This window comes from Protopterus annectens, chromosome 1.part1, assembly GCF_019279795.1.
Source record: "Protopterus annectens isolate FY-2018-M chromosome 1.part1, PAN1.0, whole genome shotgun sequence".
NCBI classification, from domain to species: domain Eukaryota; kingdom Metazoa; phylum Chordata; order Ceratodontiformes; family Protopteridae; genus Protopterus; species Protopterus annectens.
The window spans coordinates 1,023,798,877-1,023,813,241 of record NC_056726.1 but is presented as its reverse complement, the minus strand read 5'-3'; positions in this window follow the sequence as shown (position 1 = coordinate 1,023,813,241).

The following is a 14,365-nucleotide window of genomic DNA, read 5'->3' as shown; positions in this document are numbered from 1 at the left end:
ACTAGAATAGCCTGAATCCAAAACCAAATTACTCCCCACTAGTTACTGACATAAATCTTCACATCATCCCACTGCTGTGTCAGACACACACAACACATATGGAGGCCAGGCAACAGTACATCTGATAAATATTGGGACATAACATCACAGTAGGGAAACTACACTGAGCTGTTAGGCATGTCACCAAGTACTGTCTAAACTACAGGCAGACTGACACAACACTAACCCGATTTTGCTATGAGGGAATACACATGTAATTGCAAATACATCAGGCACTACCGGGATGTAACGGCACTGACCAACAGACACCAGCATGAAAGTGCATACCCAGAACCAATCTCACCACATTCAAAGTGACATACTGGTAAGCCACAGGAACAGTAGAGTATATCGACTGTATGAACAAAATCATCAGCATGTTTGCCACTCACACGCTACCTCTATATATACTGGTCCAATTCACAGTGTAGTCTGACACCTGACTGTGGTATAGAACATGTGTCAGTCTGCCTTTACAAACATATACAGCTGATAGAGCACCATAAACTGGAGCAGCATGGAAAGTCAGATGAAAAAGGACCCTCAACACTTACATATACCCCCCTCCATACACAGGCCAAATAACACATTCACAATACACTGCTACACAATCCTGACAGTCTGTCAACAATTGCCAGAAATACACAGTCCTCTTAACTGTATAGAGTCAGACAGAACATCCAGGCTTGGTCCTCGTATGTAAGGCCTTCTACACATAACATGTCTGGTAGTCTGATACATCACTGGGGATGATATCTGGAATGAAGTCACTATATAATGATATACTGTACCTATCCACCTCTTACAGCATGACATATGGACAAAGCCTGACATACTTGGGGCAGAGGCCCAAACATAGGGGCATTTTGACATATTGTTGTCATAAACTGAGAAAGTTGCTGGTGTAACAGGGTTTTTGTAACATATCTGTCCTGAGGTATATGAAGTCAGAAACACACATGGTTGTTACCATTTGCTAACTGCCATCCTCAATGCATGCTACTGAATTTCCAAGGCCAAAAAAGTGTGAGTAACACACAAAATATAAGAGTCCAAATTCTGGCCAGTCTGCAGATAGCCCTACAGTTAAGAGTTATGTCAACCACATAATCCTGTCAGACTTAAATTCATGCAGAGCAGCCATATCCATACAAACCCTGTAAAACTAGCATTACTTCAACTGTATACCAGCAATACTTACATTCTGTCCCTATGTCTGGAACATTCTCCCCCAGTTTGTTGGGCCATATTCGCAGTGTTTATTGTAAGAGGTATTTCCAACTACTCTCTGTGATGCTGTTTGTCACACACCTCCATGAAGTACTTCTCACAGGCAAGGAAAAGGGGCAACGCCCACATGAAGTACTCAGTCATAGGAGTGTGTTCCTATGCTATTTGGTATGGGAATGAAACCACAGCTGTTCTACATGCAATTAGCAAATAGGGGACTCCAGTTGGTGCACAGGCCATCAACTGCTCATGAGCATTACCTACTAAAGGCAAGCTGATGCCTATACAAAACAGATGTATATCCTACATCTGTCTCAGAGAGAAAGAGAAAGACACACAAACACACACACACACACACACACACACACACACACACACACACACACACACACACACACACACACACACACACACACACACACACACTGAAACTGGTGGATTATACCAAATGAACCAAAAAAAAAAAACACAGCTATGTCAAACAATTAAGCATTGTAATGGAATGTAGTAGGGGGTATGCAAATGTGGAAAGTAGGAAGTTCAAACAATATTATGTCTCAACAACACATGCTGTACTGATATACTGCTGAGCAGAACCTATTGTCATAGCATCTGTGTCTGTCTGCAGTGACATAGAAGACAGCTCAGGGCCTTGAGTCACCCCAGGAAAGGATGGCTCACATATGACCACTACTGCAATGTGTATTGCACAATACTGACTGTGACACTGCTAGGACAGCTACTGGGATGTCGCAGATATCCATATGTTAATTGTCAGTACAAATATGATATACATGTTTGTCTCAGAAATGTCATGAACCTATACATGGTATTTGCATAGTGAAATACCATTGCAGCTCTGTGTGTTGAACTGCACGTGATATACTGAGCTCATACCATTCAACTGCCCAGTGTTATGCACACTGACTATATGTGGCCTCATATTTGTAGTTATGTCATCAAGAGTTGTGTTATGTCTGGCAAATAATTGTAAACCTGTGAACACTGACATTACAACATCACATTCTCTTTCTTTTGTCTGTAACCGCTAGTGGTCGCCACAGCAGATCATCTGTCTTCATGTCTTTCAGTCACACCAACCACCTGCATATCTGCTATCACCACATACATACACTTTATCTCAGGCCTTCCTCTTTTCCTCTTACCTGGCAGCCTCATCCTTTCACAAATATACTCAGCATACCTCCTCATCATAGGTACAAATCAAAATAATCCTGCCACTCTCTGGCTTTGTCCTCAAGCTGTCCAACATGGCCTGACCCCCTAACATGCATATTACTAATCCTGTCCACCCTCTTCACACCCAATGCAAATCTTAACATCATTAACTCTGCCACATCCAGCTCTGACTCATGCCTCTTTTTTCACTGTCAATGCCTCAAACCCATATAACATAGCTGGTCTCACTACCCTCTTGTAGACCTTCCCTTTCACTCTTAACAATACTTGTCTGTCACAAATCACATGTGACACTCTTCTACGCCACCCACATCCTTCCCATACTGTTATCTTCACCTCTCCCCCACACTCACCATTACCCTGAACTGTTGTTTCCAAGTATTTGCACCTATCCACCTTTGCTAACTCTACTCCCTGCATCCTCACCATTTCTCTATCCTCCTTCCCATTCCCACACATATATTCTGTCCTGCTGACCTTCATTCCTCCCCTCTCTAGACCATGCCCCCACCTCTCCAGGGTCTCCTCAACCTGTTCCTTACTCTCACTACAGATCACATCTGCAAACAGCACAGTCTATGGGGACTCCTGTCTGATCATGTCTGTCAACCTGTCCATCACCACTGCAAATAAGAAAGCACTCATAGCTGATGCTTGATGTACTCCCACCTCCACCTTAAAGACACCTGTCACTCCCAATGCAGAACTCACCGCTGTTACACTAGCCTTGTACATATCCTGTAGCACTCTTACGGATTCCTCCTTCACTCCTGACCACCTTATACAATACCACAACTCCTCTCTAGGCACCCTTTCATATGCTGTCTCTAACTCCACAAAGACACAACACAGCGACTTCCAACCTTCTTTGTATGTCCTGATCAACACTCTCAGAGCAAACATCACATCTGTACTGTTGTTTCCTGGCATGAAATCATACTGCTGATCAGTAATCCTTCTTAACCTAGCTTCCACCACCCTTTACCATTACCTCATGCTGTGACTGATCAGTGTTATCCCTCTGTAGTTACTACAGCTCTGCACACCACCTTTATTCTTATAATCAGTACCCAAACACATGTTATCCACTCCTCATGCATCCCGTCACTTTCCAAGATTACAGTAAACAATCTGGTTAAAGAGACTACTGCCATTTGTCCTAAACACCTCCATGCTTCCACAGGTATATCATCTGGACCAATAGTCTTTCCATTCTTAAACCTCTTCATAGCTATCCTTACTTCTCTTGATAATCTGTTGCACGTTTTTATTCACCATACCCACATAATTCTACCTTCACTCTCTCTCATTCTCTTCATTCAACAACTCATCAAAGTACTGTTTCCACCTGCTCGGCATACTCTCCTCACTTGTGAGTACACTTTCACCATTATCCTTTATCAGCCTTATTTGCTGCACATCCTTCCTAGCTACATGCATCTGTTCTACAATTGGTACAGGTCCTATCCATCCATCCCTGGTGTCCAACCTTACATACAACCCTTCAGATGCCCCATCCTCAGCCTTTGTCACCACTCTCTTTGCCATGCACCCCATCTCCCTATACACCTGTTACTTTCTTCATCTGTCTGACAATCCCACTTCTCCTTGGCCAACCTCTTTCTCTGTATACTCCTCTGTACTTCCTCATGCACCACCAGGTCTGCTTCCTCTGTGCAAATGTCACACCAGGCCCCATGCTACTCATCTCCCTTACTAGCTCAGGTGTAGTTACCTAGATACCATCAATATAGGTGAATATGCACAGCACACCCCCCCCCCATCATCATGGATCGGGTGCAAACTGCCTAATCAAAGTTAACAAAAGCAAGTCCCCTTAGGGCCTGATAGGATTCCTGCCTGCATCCTACATGAACCCAGGCATATGCTTTCAACTCCATTACACACTGTATGCAAGCAAAGCCTATGCACCATTGGTATCCCGTCTGCAAGGAACATGGCCACTGTCATCCCTCTACACAAATGTGAGTGATGAATGGTGGTTAATGCAATGTACTGGCCCTCACTGGGGGGAACATGACACATTAGGACCAGGAGTACAATGCATGTTCATCCAGTGTTGCCAGGTACAGGGGTATCATGTGTTTGTAAGTGGTGGCTAATGATAGTCAATATTCACATGCTGGCTCTGTAAAAAAGTCTGGGCAATGTCTGAGGTTCTGTGATGTGTTTCCCTGTTTGTCTTCCAGCTGCTATGCAGCGGCAACCTCCTTACACTGATGGGGAGACAGCAGCCATCACAGAAGCTATAATCTTAAACTATGCCATCCTTTCTGGCCGTAGCTGGCAAAATCTGCAGGAGCAGACTGCACTGTTGGATGAGATTGTCCACAGAGTGAACATCTTGGGTCACCATGGATGCACATATGATCAGGTCAGGTGTAGAGCAACTGACCTGATAAGTCATGCCCAGCAAAGGGCTGCTGCTGTAGTGAGGGACTGTACTGCTACCAGTGGGGGGCCAACCACACAGGCCCCACTTACAGTGACAGAGGAGCTCCTTTCTAACCTTGGGGTGTCCCTCACACAAATTCACACACAGGAAACGGCAGTTGTGGAGGTGGATGGCACCCTGTCAAAGGGCGAGGAGCATCCACGTAAGGCCAAAGTGCACATTTATTTATTTATTTATTTTACAATTGTTAACTGGGTTAGCCTGGCTGAGCTTTTTGCTCATTTTCAGCAGTGAACCAAGGAGAAAGCTCCTCAGGACTAGAAAATAATTTATTAAATTTTAGTAACATAGTAGTAACAACTAGTAACAACAGTAGTAACAAGTAGTAACATCAGTGTAAGATATTTTCTTGTAGGTTTCCACCTGCCACCCACTTCCTGTCTTAACTCTTCCCTGAACTCAACCTCACAATCACCTTTTCTCAGTATCCACCATTTGATTTGTGGTGCTGCCCTCACAATCATCCCCCTCTTCTTGATCACCAATGTCATCCCAAAGACCAACCTTCCATGCTGCCTAACTACATTTTCCCCTGTGACCACTTTACAGTTACCAATCCCCATCCCCTTCCAAAAAGGAATTCACCTGCATAGGATAATCTACCTGTCCGTGTCCATCTTCACTCCACTCTTGTATGTCACCCTATGCCCCTCGGTTTTGTAAACTATGTATTCACCACACCACATGTCAACCTCTGTTTCAAACTCCTACTTCATTCTCACCTTCTGTATTACTTCTTGCTTAACACCATACCACCATACCTCCCCATCATTTCTGCATCCTTCTGTCCCTTCACCAACATGCCCATTGAAATCTGCTCCAATCTTGCCACTCTCACTCACTCACCCTTTTGGTACACTTATCACCATGTCATCCAAATCCACACCAAAAGTATATCTGTTTCATCCATCACACACACAATTAGTGGAGCATATGCACTAACAGTTGTCATCATTAACCAATCAATTCACAGTCTCCTAAACATCACTCTACCTGTCACTCGTATCACCTCCGTATAAATGTGGTCTTGGCATAATGTTCCTTCAGGTTAACCCCCTGGCAGTTCCCCTCCCATATACACCGTGATAGAACTCTATGTACCCAACTCAGATTCCCACAGCTGTACACCCCTTCCATCTGGTCTCTGGAATACACAATATATCCATCTTCCCTCTGTCCAGCATATCAGCTAGCTCTGTCCCCATACTAGCCATACTCATAACATTAACATTTCCTACCCTCACTACCACACTCCTAGCCTTTCTCCTCTCTGCCTACCATATGAGCATCAGAGATCCGCCAGGGTATGTCTGTGAATGCAAACGCTACTGCACTATCAAATGACATCACGTATATTACAGCAATATAAAGACAGTGTCACTAATTGTGACCCATATCCCACCATGTATGTGTGGGGTCCTCCAAATGTCCTGCCCTAACAGGGTGATATGACTGACTGAGCAGAAAGACTGTAATTACAGTGTACCATACTGACATAGAACAGAAATGTATGGGTATTACCTGTGTATATGTACGTATGGGTAGGTGTACTTGGCTGCCTCATAACAACTGACATGGGATGCAAAACATCCAGTAAATAAGCTGCACATGTTGTACATGTGTGTAACTGTAGTTTCTGTGCATCCAACAGAGTTACATTTCTACAGCTACTGGTTGTGGCATTGCCCTGACAGAGACATGGGTAGTATAATAAGCATGAATACACAGACATGGGTAGTATAATAAGCATGAGTATCACATTAAAATTGTAGAGGTGGCCAAATGTATTCTGACTTTGTGTCCATGCCTAGTACAAACAGATATATGTCCACCCACATAGCTGTATGGCCTCAGCAATACCTTACTTGTAAAACCTGTCTCCACCAAAAGTAGAGTAAACCCCTTTGCTGGATAGCAGCAATGCACAAAGCACATAATGTGATGCTGTATTGGTTGTACAGGGCAAAGTAGGAGCAGGCACCAACTGGGCAGCATGTTAACCTTTGTTTGAACAAGCATATTAGGTCACAGGTGGATTACTGTAAGGCTAACTATGAGTACAAATTGGACAAATCTACTAAAGGCAATCACAAGATTCATCTTCACATATGTCTGCAGTTTCAGATACAACAACCCAACCCACCCTGTAATGGTGGTCCTTTCCACATACACACACACCATAGCTACAGCCAACCTGCTGCATACAGGATTAGGGCAAACATCACCGCTCTGGAGCACCATAAATATAGGTGAATATGCACAGCACACACACCCCTCCCCTCATCATCATGGATCGGGTGCAAACTGTCTAATCAAAGTTAACAAAAGTAAGTCCCCTTAGAGCCTGATAGGATTCCTGTCTGCATCCTACATGAACCCAGGCATATGGTTTCAACTCCATTTCACACTGTATGCAAGCAAAGCCTATGCACCATTGGTATCCCGTCTGCAAGGATGTCATCCCTCTACACAAATGTGAGTGATGAATGGTGGTTTATGCAATGTACTGGCCCTCACTGGGGGGAACATGACACATTAGGACCAGGAGTACAATGCATGTTCATACAGTGTTGCCAGGTACAGGGGTATCATGTGTTTGTAAGTGGTGGCTAATGATAGTCCATATTCACATGCTGGCTCTGTAAAAAAGTCTGGGCAATGTCTGAGGTTCTGTGATGTGTTTCCCTGTTTGTCTTCCAGCTGCTATGCAGCGGCAACCTCCTTGCACTGATGGGGAGACAGCAGCTATCACAGAAGCTATAATCTTAAACTATGCCATCCTTTCTGGCCGTAGCTGGCAAAATCTGCAGGAGCAGACTGCACTGTTGGATGAGATTGTCCACAGAGTGAACATCTTGGGTCACCATGGACGCACATATGATCAGGTCAGGCGTAGAGCAACTGACCTGATAAGTCATGCCCAGCAAAGGGCTGCTGCTGTAGTGAGGGACTGTACTGCTACCAGTGGGGGGCCAACCACACAGGCCCCACTTACAGTGACAGAGGAGCTCCTTTCCAACCTTGGGGGTGTCCCTCACACAAATGCACACACAGGAAACAGCAGTTGTGGAGGTGGATGGCACCCTGTCAACAGGCGAGGAGCATCCACGTAAGGCCAAAGTGCACATTTATTTATTTATTTATTTTACATTTGTTAACTGGGTTAGCCTGGCTGAGCTTTTTGCTCATTTTCAGCAGAGAACCAGGGAGAAAGCTCCTCAGGACTAGAAAATAATTTATTAAATTTTGGTAACATAGTAGTAACAACTAGTAACAACAGTAGTAACAAGTAGTAACATCAGTGTAATGAGGTGGCATTTAAACTGTCTTCTACAGAGTCCCAAGATGCATATGTCAGTTAAAAATGGATTAGTGAATGGGGTGTAGTGTGCACATCAATGGTGAAGGACAGCAAATTGTGTAATATCGTAGTGTGTACTGTACCTGTGCAAAAATGTAGCATCATCTTGTACCAATGCCTAATGTGAATCTGCTGACAATACCTCTCCCTCATAACTACATATATGCCTCTCATCTGCACATGGGACAGCAGCCTGAACCCAGTATGTATGGGGTTTTCCTGTTGTCACACACCAGTACCCCAGGCATGCTAAAGTTAATGCATGTGACCATGCACATAACTGTTACAATCAGCCCTTTGACAATATCTGCATGTTCACCTGTGGTGGTTTACTGCACTGCATCACGGTGGTCACCACAGCGACCTATTTGCAGGAGATGTCACATATCTGTAGCATACCTCACAACCTGTCATTGCAGGACATCTGGACAAAGACTGAGAAAATGGGGGTTAAAGGCCAAAACTAGGGTCATATTGTAGAAATTAGTGGTATACAGTGCATATAAATGGTGTACACACCTGTTAGAATGCCAGGTATTTGTGATATACAAAAATGAGAGCACAATAGACAAGTTCAAAATACTGGCAACCTTTCATGTGACCTATAACCTGTACAATTCAATTGTAAAGCAAACACATCTGTTAGGGGAACAAAAATGACAAATAACAATAGTACAACAACCTAGATGCATATGTGTGCACAGGCTGAAGCTAGTACTGTGTTGAGGCAGCTTTCGATATAACTACAGCAATACATCTTACTGGGTACACAACAGTCATCAATTACAGAGACTCTTTATGTAACAGCAAATAACGGTCAGCTGTCTTACCAGGATTATCCTAACATATACCCAGTTGCCTTTCACAGCAACAGCCATGGTTCACATAGAGCTGATGAAGCTTCTAAGGGACCAAATGTTTGAGATGTATCAGCCTGGAGAAGAGTACCAAAACATTTCCACAGCATTGCACATGCCATGGAACACAGTGTAGACAGTCATCAAAAGGTGGTGAAATTATGGGGCTATAGTGACATTGTGAAGGAGTGGACTTCCCAGCAAAGTCTATGAGAATGCAAGACCAAAACTGGCCAGAGAGGCTGCCAGGAGCCCTACAGCAACAGTGAAGGAGTAGCAGGAAGCTCTGTCAACTACTGGGTGTGTACTACATGCCACAACAATCTTCCATGGTCTCCATTTGTCCTGCCTATAGAGCAGAGTTGGAAGATGGCAGAAGTTCCTCACACCAAACAATATCCAGGCCTGGTGAAAGTGAGAAAACAATACATCAGGTCTCCAAAAAGCAAGTGGGAAAATGTGTTATGGTAATATGGGACCACAGTTGAACTCTTTGGCCACAATTCTGACAGGTGCGTTTGATGCAATAACGCCACTGCACATTACCACAACACCCCCACAGCAAAGCATGGTGATGGCAGTGTCCTGCTTTTGGGCTGCTGTTCACCACCTGGAAGTGGGGCTGTAGCTTGGTTAGAAGGGATAATGAACCATTCGAAACACCAGTCCCTTGTGGCTCCAAAATGTTCTGGTGTCTGCCACATAGCTGTGAATGGTGAGGAGTTCCAGCTTTCCATACAACAATGGCCTGAATCATACATCCGAATCAACAAAAGGATGGGTTCACCAGAACACATGCAACATTCTGCACTGGCCGCGTCAGAGCCCACACCTACGTCCAACAGACTATATGCAGGGTGACATGAAAAGGGCAGTGCACAGGGGATACCCTTGCAATCTGACATAATTGGAGGTATTTTGCAAGGGACAGTGTGCAAACATTTGCAAGTCAAGATGTGCCATGCTGATTGCTGATAGACACCTTCCAAAGAGGACTACATGCTGTGATTAAATCAAAAGGTGCTTTAGTAGAGTATTACTTTAAGGGTGTGCACACTCACACTCATGCAACCAGCAAATTGTACCTATTTCAGTTACTAGATGTCACCTGTAACTGAAATGTATGTTCTTCAGTTGGATTGCACAGGTTGTATGTTGTACAAACACAGGAGTTATGAGTTACCGACCAAACATATGAGTCCTACCTAACTAGTTATTTGTACTGTAGTGTTACACAGTTAGCGCACACGCCACAGAGCTTATGGGACTGAGGCCTGACAAAAGGGACTTCAATGGTGACTGATATCTGCAGGACTGCTAAAGTAGAGCAATGGGAAGTGTACTGGGTTTGAATGGACCCAAAAGCTTTAACTTATAAACATACACACACACTTTTACATTTGCCAGGACTGAGATTAGAATTTCTACCTATCTAGCTATTTGTACTATAGTGTTATGCAGTTATCGCATGCAACACAGAGCTTATAGGGCTAAGGCCTGATGAAAGGGACTTCTAAGGTGACGGATATCTGCAGGATTACTAAAGTAGGGCAATGGAAAGTGTACTGGGTTTGAACTGACCCCAAAGCTTTAACTTATAAATACACACACACACACACACACACACACACACACACACACACACACACACACACACACACACACACACAGACACACACACTGGGAAGGCCTGTTAATTTCTAGATCCTGACATTTGGGCCATACAGTGATTTTGACTATTTCTTTCTGTAATGTATGGGTTGCTATGGTTACAGGGCTTGTTTTAGCAGACATCTGACATACATGACGTTTGACACTGTCATATATTGTTTCAGTACCTCATGACATACCTCCTCAGATAATCACAGTGATTTGCCAGAGGAATACAGGATAGATACTGCACGCACCAATATTATGGGCCACTCCAGCCTGTTGAGAGGTGTACCTATAACCACTTGACTGCTTGAGCTGTGGAAACGGTCCAGCACCTTGGTGATATATTACAGTGGTGGAATCTCTGTGCATTTCTGTTCTGGCATGGTCTGATTTCCAGTCACCGATAGGGTAATATAAGTCAGGCAGGATCAGGGTGATAGGCTGACTCCAGGTAGATTTTTAGGGGATAAGATATGTGAGGGGTGTCCTGGGTCAGATATGTTGGCCTATAGCTACCAGTACTTTGCATAGGGGGTCTTCTCAAAAGTTGACTGCACTTGAAGGGTCTTGTGTGTGTCACACTGTTTGACCACCCTGGAGGTGTGTGTGTGTCTCACATATATTTATGGCCCACCTCATTTTGCTTGGTTGGCCACATTTTGGGGTCAGGATGTTCCATAGTGATCAGGGAAGGGTGTGTTACACCCCATGGCTGTGGGCTAGGGTTCTGTGGGTGCAGACATGTCACCATCTTCCAGGGTTAGGACTGCCTGCAATGAGTGCATTCCCATGTTTAGACTCCTAGCCCTGCCTGTCGACTATACAGAGTATCACAGAATGTCCAGATTCATGACTCATATATCTGGTTGGTTACCCAAATGAGTGTGGTTTTCAAGGAAAAGTGTTTTGCAAGTCACTCAGGGCTGAACTCAGATATTACCGACAGCTGACATTGCAGTTTGAGATGTCATACCCTTTAGACATTCCACACTAATACAATCATTCCATCAACTTTATAACATTATTAGAGCAGTATTTCAAAGGTGTGCTTCCCTTTGGACCTTTTTCATCCCATTATTCATGGCTTTTTCCAGACTTCTGGCTCTTTGACACTGGCAGGTTTTCTCCTAGCAGTTAGCAGCATGGCCTTTCTTTGCATTTTGTAGACTGTGTTATGTTGTTGTTATGGACCCCATGACACTCCCTAACAGGGCACTGTGGGTGAGGGATGGGAATTTGCCAGAGGCCTGTAGGCCAAGTGTGACAGATGCAGGCCATCTATAGCAAGGCAATGCATTCTGATGATCATATGTTCCCAGGCTGCCAGCAGTGGACACCCCTGAGATGGCACCAGTAAGTTGACTGTGGGTGTTACTGACAATTGCTTTGTGTTTGTTTTGAGTCATCACTCTAGTTGATGACTGGATGCTGCTTAAGGCTTGGGACATGTTACTGTATTTTTTATGGGACTATGGGGGTGACACATCTGTACACAATACACATTTCCAGAGACTGTGCTGATATTTGCTTAACATTTTGGTCCAGTTTAGCATAGTGGTGTGCCTTATCTTTGAAACTACAGGCATAATGGTGTCAGCCACAAGTCAGATTATTCTGGTATAAACATTTGTAGTTTCAGACTTCCTACCTTTCAGAGCCATACTGCCACTGCCAAACCTGCTGTGATATCACTGTGTAAGTCTGTAGGTGAGGATTTCATGGATGTCGCCATGTGGGGGACTTTGCCAGATATTTCTGTATGGTTTTCTACAGCTGATCTGCTGGGTGAGGCTGGTGGAGGGTATGGGACTCCCACTTTGACATCCATGCATGTGACCTATGACCCCCCAGTTATTTGGCTCACCACATATACTGCAATGGTATTTGTCAACTATGGTGGTACTGCATAGTGTGTGTGTAAGCCAGTACTGGGAATACACTTCCTGCTGTCCAACAGAGCTGCCAGTTGTCTGCTGCTATCCCAGTAAGCCACCCCATTCCCTTTCATGTTTGAATCAATACCATAGCTATACTATCAGAAAATTCTACTCCAGTCATTTATTGTTAAGGAGACTAACTTACCTTGTGCTTGAGGCAGTTCAGAGTATGGTGCTTAAGGCCTGACTATGTCAGATGCACACAGTTCACTGATTATACATGGTAAGGTACAGGTGGTGTGATATTTGGAATCCATTTTTATGTGTGTGCGAGTCAGAGAGAGACAGGTCAGAGGTCAGTTGCTCAGGCCCCACAGTGTCAGTGTATGTGCTATGCATTGCCTCTTTGCCAAGGACAGGGCATACTGGGCACGCCTCCATCTGCCTACAGGGACAGGCTCAGGATGTTCCTCCTCAGGGTCCCTCTGTGCCTGTAGAGACCTTGACAATGGTGGGGGGCTGTGTGGCCCTTCCCCGTTTTGTTCCTGCTGCAGCTATTTCCACATGATTATACACTCTATAATGATCCTGGTTTGTGTATGTTCCTCATTATGGTGTTATTGTGTGGGTGTGTGTGTGCATTTCTGATGGATGTTATGAGCCACAGCTCCAGTGCAAAGCCAGCATCGACACCAGATGGCCATATGGGATGTCCCCACTGGCAAACACCTGGTACAGCTGTGATGAATGCCAGATGAGGGTGTTGTGATAGCTTCCAGGGCTGCCAGCACACACATTCATGATAATGCCCTGGGCATCGCACATGACCTGGCAGTTGATGGAGTGGAACCTCTTGTAGTTTAGATATACCCTTCCTTGGTTACCGGGTGGTGCTTTGATGTGGATGTGCATGCAGTGTATGGCACTCAGTACCTCTGGGTATTCTGCTACATGGTGGAAGAGATGCATGTTGCTGTTCCTCTCCTCAAGGGTGCTGGGAAAGTAAATGTGCTCAGCGGCATGTAGGCGCATGGCATCCAGGAACTGGTGGGAGTATCCTGGACACAGATGCCTCTGAGACCCCCATGATATCTCCAGTTGGTCTTTGGAAAGTACCTGTAGCTAGTATTCTTCAGGCTACTCATACCTTGGTATCCACTGGGAAGGGTTCACCTCTGTTGGTTCTGGATCTGAGGCAAGGCCGGCAAAGCTCAACAAGTTGCTGAAGTATGTCACAGTCCACCCTGTAGCACTCTACTATCTCCAGATCATGTAGCCCCTGGTAGGTTACCTGGGTCTGAACACTCTTCTCCTCCTCCTCGGTCTAACCTGGTTGTCAGTATTATCCTCCTCACCACCCTCAGTCTCTAGCACATACTAACAGATCAAAGCAACAGCAGCCCCTAACATGTTTTGTTAGTTTTGCCAGTTTAAAGGTCCCCCAAATGTGTACACCAGTGGTGTAGAGTTTGTAGGAAAAAACAGACTGAAAGGTGTTTGCATAGTTTTTAGTAGTGTACTGGGCTGCTGCATGTGTAATTGGCTGATTCTGATACATTCCATCTGACAGCTATGGTAGTTCTCATTGATTGCCTTCCTTCTGCTCTCTCCCCTTCCTATTTCCTCCCTGTTTAAGCCCTGATGTATGCCGTACATACCTGGTGCACAA